General features: G+C 34.1%; 1 protein-coding gene across 2 annotated transcripts in view; it reads left to right on the top strand.

Moving 5' to 3' along the window:
- The window catches only part of LOC150102965 (sorting nexin-14-like), a 793,179-nt gene that overhangs the window by 194,612 nt on the left and 585,848 nt on the right, over positions 1-12,719 (top strand). The gene's annotated exons all lie outside the window — the stretch shown is intronic.

Genomic DNA, 12,719 nt, shown 5'->3' with positions numbered 1-12,719 from the left:
TGGATATAATTCTATGTATTTTTTGTTACATGTGTAAGCCGTGAAGTTTTTCAATAAGAGGAGGATACTTTAGGAAGTATGTATATATTTAGATATCCCACAAATTAAAAATAAAAATGAATTGGATTCAAAGTTAAACAGTTTATCATCATTTGGTATTATTCTATCAAATTGCTATTAAATAAATTTTCATTTTGTTTATTTTTGGATATCATGAGCAAGAGATTTTGAGATGTAATTTATCTTTGTCTACTGATGTCTTGCTTAGATAAAAATGAAGTTATTTATGAAGTTATAAATGAAGTATTTTAGTACACATAAATATGGTTATGATTTTTGGGAAAATTACAGAGGTCTTAGCTTACTAGAGGAAAATTATTAGAGAGAAATGGAACTGCTGAGAAAGCAGATAGAAAGAATGAAGACTGAGTTGAGGAGGGTGAATGAAGATCTTGGGAGGACAGAGAGGTTGGCTAGTGTGAGCAGAATGGGAGTAGGTGTAAGAGAATGGAATCATAGAGCAGGGGAAGAGAGAGGAAGGCAAGTGAATGGGGGGAAACAGTAGAAGAGAGGAAATTGCAGAAAGATAAGAGACTCTTGACTCTTATGCAAGCCATAAGAGTCAATGATGCCAGTGAGAGAAGGATGAATGAATCCATTAGGAGTGTCATGTATGGAGATTCAGTGATTCGGGTGTGCAAAGTAGAGTGCCAGATAAGTGCTTGCCTGATGGAATGATAGTGCATGTGGCAATGGCAGTGAAGAGGGTTGAAAGTGTGGAAGGGATGATAGTAATAGTTGGGAGGAATGACCTGATAGGTAGCTTGAGATTTTTGGTTGATGTTAGACAGAGCAGAAATGTGTCTGATGAAGGATGGTGAGCGTGTTGCCTCAGTATGATAATGTGGAATGGAGGAGAAATGCAGTAATGACAAATTAGATAATAGTGCAGGGAAAAAAGGTCTGGAATATGTGGATGCATGGAGTACATTTAAGGATAGAAGAGCTGCATTCAAGAAATGGATTTCATTTGAATGCAGAATGGCAGAGGCATTTGGAGAGACTGTTGTTTTTTTGTCAAGTGAGTGTGTCAGGACAGAATTGCAGACTAGAATTACACAAGTGGAATGTTGCAAGGATAGTCTCATGTGGGGGTAATGGCTTGAGAAATGAGGGGGGAGGACACACTATATTACATAGCCAGAATGGTGACAATACACTGGTTTTTCTATATACAAATGCTGAGCATTAGGAATTAAGCTTTCCCACTGCAATCACCCATTTAAAGTCCTTAAAGCAATCCTATATCCTAAGTTAGGAGAAAAAAAAAGAGAAAGAGAGAAATGGAATAAATCTAGCAATTACCTGGTACTTACCTCCAAAGAAGCCTTCAAACCCAAAGTCACTGAACTTATTCATTCTAATGAATAAGTCTCAGTGAGTCACCTGTATCAGAATGGATCAGATCAGAGATAGCCATATCCTTCAGAAGATCAGATACACAATACCAGATCAGAAATTCAGATGTGGTCTGATTAAAGCTTTATACAATGGGGACCACCACACTTTTCTCTCTCATGGTCAGTGTCCATCTTAACATTGAAGCAATTCTCTGAAATGTGTTCACAATCTTTGCAGTATATCCTCTGAACTTCTGAACTTCAAATTTCAGTGTATAATCACCAGCACTATTACTAATAACCCACCCAAACTTCACACCATCTGCAAACAGACTAATATCTCCATGTAGTCCTGTGACATATCATTCACATAAAGATTGAACAGTAATATCCCAGTACTGAACCCTGTGGAACTCCATTTGTAACCTTCCTATTCCTTACCTGATACTCCACCTTCTCCCTCATATAGCTCTATCTATCAGAAAGCCAATTTAACTCATCCAAAATAACCTAATACACAAATCCACACAGTGCAACTTAAAAACCAACTTGTCATGTGGCACCATGTCAAATGCCTTTGAAAAATCCAAAAAAAAAAAAAAACTGTGTATGTCTTATCCTCTTCCACTGCTCTTATTACTCTGTTGTAAAAGGTAACCAGATTATTAGTAAAACAAGAACACCCTATAACAAATCCATGCTGGTCTGAATTAATATATGCCCTTATCTGCCCAATTCTGTATACAAGTTATTACCAATTTCTCCCAAATGTTAACACCTACAGAAGAAATATAAACAGGCCTGTGGTCCGATACCTCCATTCTTCCACCACCTTTATGCATTATCTTACCCTCCTTCCACTCTCCAGGAACTTTTCATGTTGCAAGACTTTCATTAAACAGCCAAGTCAATGATCACTTCCACAGCACATCCCCTTAAAATAAGGGTCCTCCACGCATGGCCCACAGAGCTCTTTGCAGTGGCCTGCCAGCCATTTTGAAAAAATAACTACTTAACATTAAAATGTTATTAAATTAAAAATAATTTCAATGAAGTCTGCAGACCACTAAGTTATACTGCGGTATTTAGAATTGTAAGATGCTTTCCAGATTCACAAGGAACGCTGTGCATTTGATACTTGACATAAAATCCTATAAAAATAAATATTAAATAGACATGCTTCTTCAGCCATCTACCATCACCAAGCGGTACTTGAGTACTAGTACTAACGTCGCAGGTAGATGGCTGAAGCAGTAGTTTGTTTGAATGCCTGTCCAGTGCCTTCCAGATGCATCTCGATAGTTCTTGATACTTCGTTATTTTCATATAAATACAAGAGGATCTCATCCACAGTCAATCAGTCATGAACAGTGTGATATGCATGTATAAGCACACAAAGGTTTGTCGTGTCAGCCATAGCCTATTGTGGTTTTATGTTGCCAGACTTTTTTTATTAGTGTGAGACATATTCAGTGAATAATAACCATTACACGGCCATTTTGGATCATTTTTTGGGTTCGCCTTCCATCACTATGGTGTCTACGAGTAAAAAGCATAAATCAAGTGATTCTTGTCGGGTTTTTAATGAAAAGTGGACCAATTTGTACTTTTTTTTGTGCCGATTGATGATAAGCCAGTGTGTTTAATTTGTCATGAGTCAGTGTCAGTATCAAAAGAATGCAATATAAAACGACACTATGAGACAAAGCATGCATCCAATTTCGATCACCTTCGAGGGTGGCTTCGTGTGGACAAAGTGAATCATGTGCAAATTGATTTAAAATGCCAGCAGGGTATATTTGTGACTGATTTCTAATTCTATGATAGTTGCTTCCCTTATAATTGCACATGAATACCTCTATGTGCCTATTTATCCTTCAAATAAGGACTACACGGTCACTTTTAACAAACTGGGGGCCAGTATGACATCTCAAGCACAGTCAGATTTTGATGCTACGACCAAATCCAAAACTCTTGATCCTCATGTTCCCTCCACTACATGTGCTCTCTAAGACAATTTTACCTCAAGAAATCCCAAACTTCACTTTCTTAGTAGTAAATGCTGCTTCCTCAACCCATTTTATTTTGCTGTAGTTGAGGTAGCTCATAATGATCAGTTGCTTTGCATTTTCTAAAACATTTCTTGCTTATCACCATGTATATTCCTTGATCTATAGCAACAGCCCACTAAATATCTTGTCTTATAAACATTTATCTTACAATATATTCTCAAAGCTATTAGTGTTATTTTCACTGTGATTCTCCACCCTGAGAAGACACAATTCTTGCCATGAATAACATTCTTCCATCATATTTGCCTTCCCCATCCTGCTGAAATATGCTGTATCTTGTGATTTTTCCTCTTTGATAACTGCTGTTGAATTCACCAAGTTTCACTGGAGTGACTGTGAATCAATCAATGCTATAAACTCATTCTCTTTATTCCTCATGCTTGTAGCATTTGTATGCAGAAAAAACAGCGTATTGCTGCCATTATTATTCCCTTCATACTTCACCTGGCTCAGCAATATTGTGTACCCTCTGACCAGTTGGCATCACTGGCAAGAACATATATAAAATGAAGATATTAGGAAAAAATTTGACATCATCAAATTCTTGATATGTACCCTCAAGGGGTGTACAGGATATGATAGTACTACATCATAAACTTACATCATTACTATAATCCTATCTACAGTTTTCCTCTAAATCAATCTGTTACCTATCATGACTCCAACATTATCAGATCATTATCACTTTTTACTGTATTAATCCACCTATATCTTGGTGTTCCCCTGGGTCTTTTTCCTGCCAACCTGGCAGAGAAAACTTATTTTGCTAATCGTTCCTTTCCCATTCTGCTTAAGTGATCATACCACCTGAGATTAGCTCTGCTAACACATTCCTGGATGCTAACAATGTTAAGTTCTTTCCTGATATCCTTGTTTTAAAAATGATATTGCCACTGATGCCATTTGTTCACGCCTCTAATCTTTCTCAGGACTCTCATGTCTGTGGTCTCTAGCCTTTGATCAAGTGTTTGATTTCTAACCCACTCTCAGATCCCTAAGATAAAATTGGTTTGAACACCTCTTATATACAGCTAAATTCTCTCTTATTCCATATAAATTTATTCATTTGATGTCCCACCATACTAGATTTATCGATTCTGTTGTCTATTTCCATATTTAATTTACCATCTTCATTAAAAATCGTGCCTAAGTAGCTGAAATGTTTTACTTCTTCTATAGGGTCTCCATTCACAATGCAGTTTATATTTTCATTGTCTATGTCATGTTATTGCTGATCTTCATACCATATCTATTACAACAGTTATTCTATTTAGTCAGGGAATCTTGCAGACTTATACTAGATTTATTTAGAAGTATACATCATCTGCATAAAGTAAAGAGATCAGATTAACATATCCAATTTTGATATCAGGTTTAATACCACTTTCCTACATACATTGTAATGTGATCCATATAGATAATGAATAACAGAGGGGATAATGTTCATCCTTGTCTGACATCAGATTTCACATTCTGTTCTAACTGCTGACTTACACCTCAAATAAAGACTAAGTATTGCTTGATATAATTCTTCGTACAACTGTAGCATTTTGAATAGCTTTTCTTTTGGCACCTCATCATATGCCTTTTCCAGATCTACAAAACTTAAAAAGAGATCTTTGTTATATCCCATGATTTTCAACTATTTGATGTAAAGTGAAAATCTGATCCTGACATCCTCTATTTGGCCTGAATCCAGCTTGTTCTTCACCAAGTTTCCCTTCCACAATCTTTCTCAACCGTTTCTCAAGTATACTTGCATAAATCTTACCAGGGACACCCAGTAGAGAAATACCTCTGTAATTCTCACATTCAGTTTTATTTGCCTTTTTATATATGGGTACTAGGAGAGCTCTACTCCAATTATCTACTATTTGTCCTTCTGTCCAGGCATTCTGAACTATGCAGTGCAACCACTGTAAGACTTTTATACCCTCCATACTTGAGCATTTCTGGTCGAATATCATCTACTCCAGCTGCCTTTCACATATTTCTGGCTTTTGATGACTTTTTCTACTTTGAGTTTAGATATGTATTCCTGATTGCATGATCATTATTTTTTACCAATGTGCTATCACTGATTGTTTCATTTAGCAATTTTTCGAAATAATTACTCCATACAACAAGGATATCTTTTTCTCCAGTTTTCATGTCACCTTTATCATCTGTAATTCCTTTTACAGCACTCTTTCCTCCATTTTTGAGGTTTTTTTCAACAGCCTCTAAAATATTTTGCCACTTTCTTGATATTTATTTTCTATGTTCTTACCAAAGTCTTCTCATGACTTTTGCTAAGTTAGTTTTACACATGTTTAGCTTTCTTACATTTGTCTCTATATTCACAAAGAGCACAAGCTGACTTATTTTCCAGGAACTTTTGATATGCTTTCTTCTTTTCCTTCACTGCCCCCTTTAACTTCCTGTGCCTACCATGGAGTTCTGATTTTTTTATCCTTGCAGGCACCCTCACCGCATGCCTCTCTGTCTGAATTAATCAATGTTTTCTTCAATCATTCAAAAATTTGACATTGTTAATATTAATTCTTTTAAGGTTATATGGTGATCAACATTCATAGTGAAGAATTTATGCAGACAGAAACGCACCTGTTCTTATAAATAAGAAAATAACACTCGATGTTTCGACATCTGTCATCATCAGGAAAATACATATTCACAGGAGACACAAGCTGCATGACACTACTCAAAATTAAGATAAATCTAAATGTTTGTGTTAATCATTTATCCTTACCCGACCTCTTGTGAAAAAAAAAAAAACTAAATATATACAAATATATAAATTACTTAAAATAAACTTTTGATATATATCAGTATAATAATATATAGATGATAAAAAAATTCCCTATGCTGCACCAAAACCTGGTTTAAAAGAAAGTTCAAAGAAGCCTGTGAGATGCTGAAACATCATTTGAATATATACAAAAAAAATGGATTAATAATTCCAAGAATCTGGAGGACCCATCTTCAACCCATATAGCATCCAGAACAACCCCAATCCAAGAAAACCTTAATATAAGAGAACTGTTGAAATTGTTTAATGTAGTTCCATTGTGAAACTTTATTTTTATTTATTTATTTTTTTTAATCATCTGTATATTATTATTATCATTACATCTGTGATGAATTGTTAATTAATTTATATTTTTATATATATATTATTTAGTATTTTTTTCCACCAGAGGTCAGGCTTGGGTTAATGATTAGCAAAGCATTTAGATTTATTTAACTTTTGTGTAGTGTCATATACCTTGTGTCCACTGCATGTGTATGTTTTCCTAATGATAACCTCAATACAGAGCTCAAAACGTCGAGTGTTATTTTCTTAATTATAAATAAAGTAATTACTCTGTGTGTTTTTGTCTCCATCAATTCTTCACTATGAATACTGACACTGACCACCGTGTAACCTTAAAAGAAAGAATTGACATAATCCTGGAGAGTTGACCCACAAGCAATGCAGTCACTACAGTAAGATAAAAATATGTGTTTCCATGTTGATTAATCCGCTAGCCTTTCTAAAATGATGTAGGGACAGCAACTTGATACCTAATTGCATGAAGCTTAAAAAGAAGTTTACTTCAGCTAAAGTGCTCTGTATTTATGCCTGTGTGGAAAAAGATATGTTGAGAGAACAAATCCACAAGGCCTGCAAAAATCTAACAATTACCTAAAACAACATTCTACAATTAAATTAGAGCTATCTAGACACGTAAATCCCAATGATTCCGCTTGGTGGCACAGTGCCTAATAGTCGTATGAAATAGTGCTCTGTAGTAAACAATGTTTTAATTATTAAAAAATAATTTAAATGTATTATAGTAATTCCTGAAGTGCAGCCTGTAATATGCTCTTCCAGGTAATATAATACTGAGCTCTATGAAAGTTAACCTCTGCACGCAGTTTTAAAAAAATTTCCTATTCAACCTGCTGTTAGTCAATGGTCGCTATTGGACTAGCATACAAGGTGAGTATGGTGAACAAAGAATGGGATTAATTTTAGCACTAAACTCTATCTAACATAATGGCAGTCCACTGCAAAGTTTGTGAAGTGACATGTATTGACATTATATCTGTTATGAAATGTGTAGATAAATGCAAAAGTAGGTATCATTTTTATTGTGCTGGTCTTAGTGAAAGCCAATTTAAAAAGCTCTCCAAAGACAGGGAAAAAAACTGGAAAAGCACTCATGCAAATTCGGCAAACAACAAAGACCTGCTTAATGTTCCAATTCTTTGTTCACGACAGACGGCTTTGTAGTGCTACCCAACGCCCACTGGCAACTACTCCTAATGAATGACATCTTTTTTTAATTCTTCTATTATCCCCATTAAATCTGTAATACATATATTGCCCATGTTACTAATCTCTGAAATGCATGAGTCATTACCCACATGGGCAATATATGTATTACAGATTTAATGGGGATAATAGAAGAATTAAAAAAAGATGTAAGTGATTTAAGAAGTTCGAAAGAATATACCTTGAACAAAATAGATCACTTTCTTGTTATTGTTGCTGGCCTGGCACAAGAAGTTAAGGAATTTAAAACAAAGAACTTTGAACTAGAAAATGCAAATGTGGAGCTGCATAGGGAGCTTACAAAAAACACTGGATAGGGAGCTTCATGAAACACTGGATGACCTGAATCAACAGGCAAATAGCTCAAACCTGGAAAATGTTCATGTTCCTCATGAGCTACGTGAAAATATGCATGAAATAGCAAAGAAAATTGTACATAAAATCAAGATCAACTATAATGAAGATGATATTGATATGCATTGTGTTCCTAGTGGACAGAAAAACAGAGCAGTGCCTATCATTATAAAATTAAAGTTGTCACAGACAAATGGCTGGACAGAAACAAAAATATCAAATATAGACTAAGCACAACTGATATATGTGAAATATATAGCAAAATATATCTAAACAAGCACTTGACTGGAAACCTAAAACATGTGTGTGTGTGTGTGTGTGTGTGTGTGTGTGTGTCCTGGCCGGTTTGGGGGGGGGTTTAAGAAACTTTTTATCCTCAGACACTGTAAGTACTTTGAATATTTTGCATATAAATATAAGAATTATTCGAAATAAATTAGAACACATTGAATTACTACTAGACAATATAAACTATTGGCTAGATGTTCTGATATTGAAAGAAATCTGGATTAAAGATGAAGAAATCAATTTGTACCATTTAAACAGATTAAAAAATAATTATCAATGTAGAAATTATAACAAATCTGGAGGTGTAATTATCTTTATTTGAAATTCCATATCTGTTAATAACATTACTAACATAAAAATGAAGACAGCTGAATATGTCAATTTATATTTAGAACATCATAATATATATATATATATATATATATATATATATATATATATATATATATATATGCATTCAGGAACATTGGCTTGGTTGTTTTGATACATTTTTATAAAGAGATTTAATGACTGAAACCGAGAATAATTGTAAGGCTTTAATGATATAAAACAATACTAGTTTCTACTTTTGACAGCCTTCTTCAGGTGTCTTCTAAAAATAGGAAACGGCAATAAAACACTGAAGTTTAAAACTGAGAAGCAGAAAATTGCAGTATATAATTGACATAAAAAACATTGTATTTACATTTAAGTTGTTCTTTCAAATGTGGCATTGTTTGTTGAGTACGTGCTTGCAGACTCTCGTGAACGCCAGTACTGAACAACAGCAGAGTGGCTATCAGGGATGTTGTAGCTCAAATTGTTATTTAAATGTTCACGATTAAGGATGATTTCTCTGGACAATTTTTCTTTCAAACTCATCATGGCAATGAAAGATGTTTTCGGATCTATCCCAGCAGACTGAATGACCCTGGTGTTCATCATCAGGATTGTTCGAGAAAAGAACATGACTAGACTAGGCACTGGCATGTGTTCTTTTGTGAGAGATGTCTCTCTTGTATTCCTCCATACGTAATTCAATAGATATATTTGTTTGACCAAAATGAGGGATATTGCAATCACACATATCTTATATACGCCAGGATATTTCAGATTATGATGATGAGGCTTTGGATGGCTTACTAGCGAGTGGATTTTTGGAAGTGTAGTGAATAATATATATATATGCTATGGCTGACATAGGTCGCATTCCTACTCAGAGTCCGACTTTATACAAGAACTCGAGTGTAGTCTAGATGAGATCAGAAGTGACAATATTTTCATAATTGGGGATATGAATAGTGACTCCTCTCAAGATTATCTAGATTTACTTGCAATGCAGGACTTGAACAATATATTGACATCCCCATGAGAGAATTCAGTGGAGTAGAATGTGCCTAGATCATGTATTCAAGTGGAAACAAAAATGTTTCCACTTGAAAAAAAGTGGAAACAACTTCAAGTGGAAACAAAAATCCAAGCAGCAGCAGCAGTTCTGTGCCAACCTCTTGCAGATCACTTTCGAATTAGTATCAAAGTGCATTTGCAAGTACAGCAGAGAGATAGTATAACCGAAAACATCCTCTACACCAGTGCTTCCCAAACTTCTGGATGTCAGGGCCCCCTTTGCAAAAATTAAAATATTTCACCCCCCCCCCCCCCGAAACAAAATCGTAATAGAGAGATATATTATTATAATATTTATTGTATTTATATTCAATACAAAACATACACAGCGAATATTGCAAAAATCAATTGCTTATATTAAATTTTTTGCCTCTTACCGTTTGGTTCTGAAGACGATGCGGGCTGTTCTGGTAAAATATGAAATACTGTCCTTTTTTTTGAGTCTGTTTCTGCTTCTGATTGTTCGCGGGAATTTTTTTATATTTTTTATCAGCCACTTATCCATCTCAGGGTTAAATTTTTTAATGTAGAATAGATTAAATAATATCACCACTTACCGATACTGGCACACCACAGACTGATAACATGAAATTAGTGAATATTACCTGAATAAGGGAATCCCCGGACCAGGAACATTTTTCTCTTTTGTGACTTTTCTCCCTTTAAGGTAATTAAGCCTAACGCAAAACAGACAGTAAAGGCAGGTTATTAAAACGTGCATATGATTGGTGCGGTATTAACAAAAGATCGCGCAACCGAAAGATAAAAGCATAACTGACAATTGAGTTGAAATGCTAACTCTCTTCAACCGAATTCCATATGTGAAACTGCCATAACATTCATTATATCTATATATATTACTTAGTTTTAACATTTTATGAATTTTAACACGTTCGGTTGAATTTTATTGCTGCCTTGGGAAATCGAACTCACACACATCTAATTAATAACAATAGTTTTTAGTTAGATACTGTGTTGCCCATGCAACATATGGTTTTGTTTCAGCCTATACAGCATAGTTTCTGTATGAGGGGACATGCGATTCATTAATTAGTGTGTTTTTATCCCAGTTGTCTCTAATTGCACTATTTGTTGAGAAATATATTACACAGACTCCTCATACCTTATTCACTGGCATAATAAAAGCACTTGTTTTTATTGCCTCTGCAGTATAGTGGCTGTTAGGGAGGGCATGTTCACTGCAAGCGAGTTACTATCTCCCCACATGAACTTGTTTAAGCTTTTTTTCATGTGTGAAGTATATGCGAAACTTTTATTGGTAACAGAAAACTAGCTCTGATGACAGTGATAATATAAAATGAGTTTTGATATGTATATAAAGTCAATATCAACAGTTCTTGATATTAAAATATATATAAAATAACAAAAAAGAAATAATAAATAATAAGTTAAATACGTTTCTTTTAAAATAAAAAAATTTACTTAGTCTTAAAACATTTTAAATTTATTTTCATTATTTCACGGCCCCCCCTCAACAAAACCTACGGCCCCCAAGGGGGCCACGGCCCACAGTTTGGGAAGCGCTGCTCTACACAACAATTGACTATAGAGTATTGAAGCGTAACTTGAGCACTGTCTCTTGGGAAGAGATAACGATGAAAACAAATATTGACACCTTGTATCATAAATTTATTCTGATACTAAATAATAAAATACAAGACTCAATTAAAGTTAAAATGGTAGACAGAATGAAAGAAACAAAGCCATTGATTACATAGGAAATCAGACACTACATAGACAGACAGAAACTCCATTCTACAACTACATAAAAATTAGAGATAAAGTGTATAAAAGTTTAAAAAATACCTGCACAATCAATATTATGAACACAGTTTCAAGTGCTTTAGAAATCTAATACGCCATAAATAAAAGAAAATAAAAATGAATACTAAGAAATTAATTCCTAAAATACCAAGGAAACATCAGAAAACAATGGAAGTTTGTATATAAATTAATCAGCAAAGATATACACAAACAAACCCTCCCACTACTTCAAGATATCGATAGGAATAGAGAAAATGGAGATAGAGTATTAGCTGAAGAATTCTATAATCACTTTGCCACAGTCAGTGAAGCATTCTAAAAAATGCTAAAACTACCCCTCAGAATTGCACTTCCAAGAGAATTAATTGATAACTCCATATATCTTTTCCCCACTTGTGAAAACGAAATCAAAAGTTTTATAGCTTGCCTAAAAACAACCAGAATTTCAGGATATGATGGTATTAACACTAGCATTGTGAAAGAATGCCAAATGTACATTATGGAACCTCTAATGTACATTTTTAACTCTATCGGAAACATTCACATTTCCATCGGATTTTAAGGTCATAGTTGTACCTATTTACAAAAAGGGAAACAGAAATAACTTGAAAAATTACAGACCAATCTCTTTTCTACCGGTCTTTTTGAAAATATTAGAGAAATTTTTGGTCAAAAACAACTTTTCAAAGAATCAATTTGGGTTCAGGCAAAAGTTTAGCAGAGAACATGCTTTACTCAACTTCACAAACACAGTTTATACCTTCCTAGATGAACATAAACTAACGTTAGCAGCATTTTTAGATATACACAAAGCTTTTTACACTGTATCACATCAAATTTTAATAAAAAAAATTAGAAGTCATAGGAATACAAGGTACAGGAAAATCTTGCTTAACATCATTATTTAATCATGTTAATCAAATATATTTCTAAAGCAAATAAAGAAGCAATACACAAACATTATACTAATTTAGCACCAAAAATATTCAGCACACTACCTTTAACAATAAGAAATGAAACTAACCTAAACAAATAAAAAACTTGAATGAAAGAATATTTATTTTCGTGCAGAAATGAGAGATCTCTGTTCAAAATAATAGTATAAATAAAAAAACT

This window comes from Typopeltis vanoorti, chromosome 9 (assembly GCF_054136105.1).
Source record: "Typopeltis vanoorti isolate ZY-2024b chromosome 9, IOZ_Tvanoo_1.0, whole genome shotgun sequence".
NCBI lineage: Eukaryota > Metazoa > Arthropoda > Arachnida > Uropygi > Thelyphonidae > Typopeltis > Typopeltis vanoorti.
Note: the sequence above shows the minus strand (reverse complement) of the source record. Positions and strands in the feature narration are given on the sequence as shown.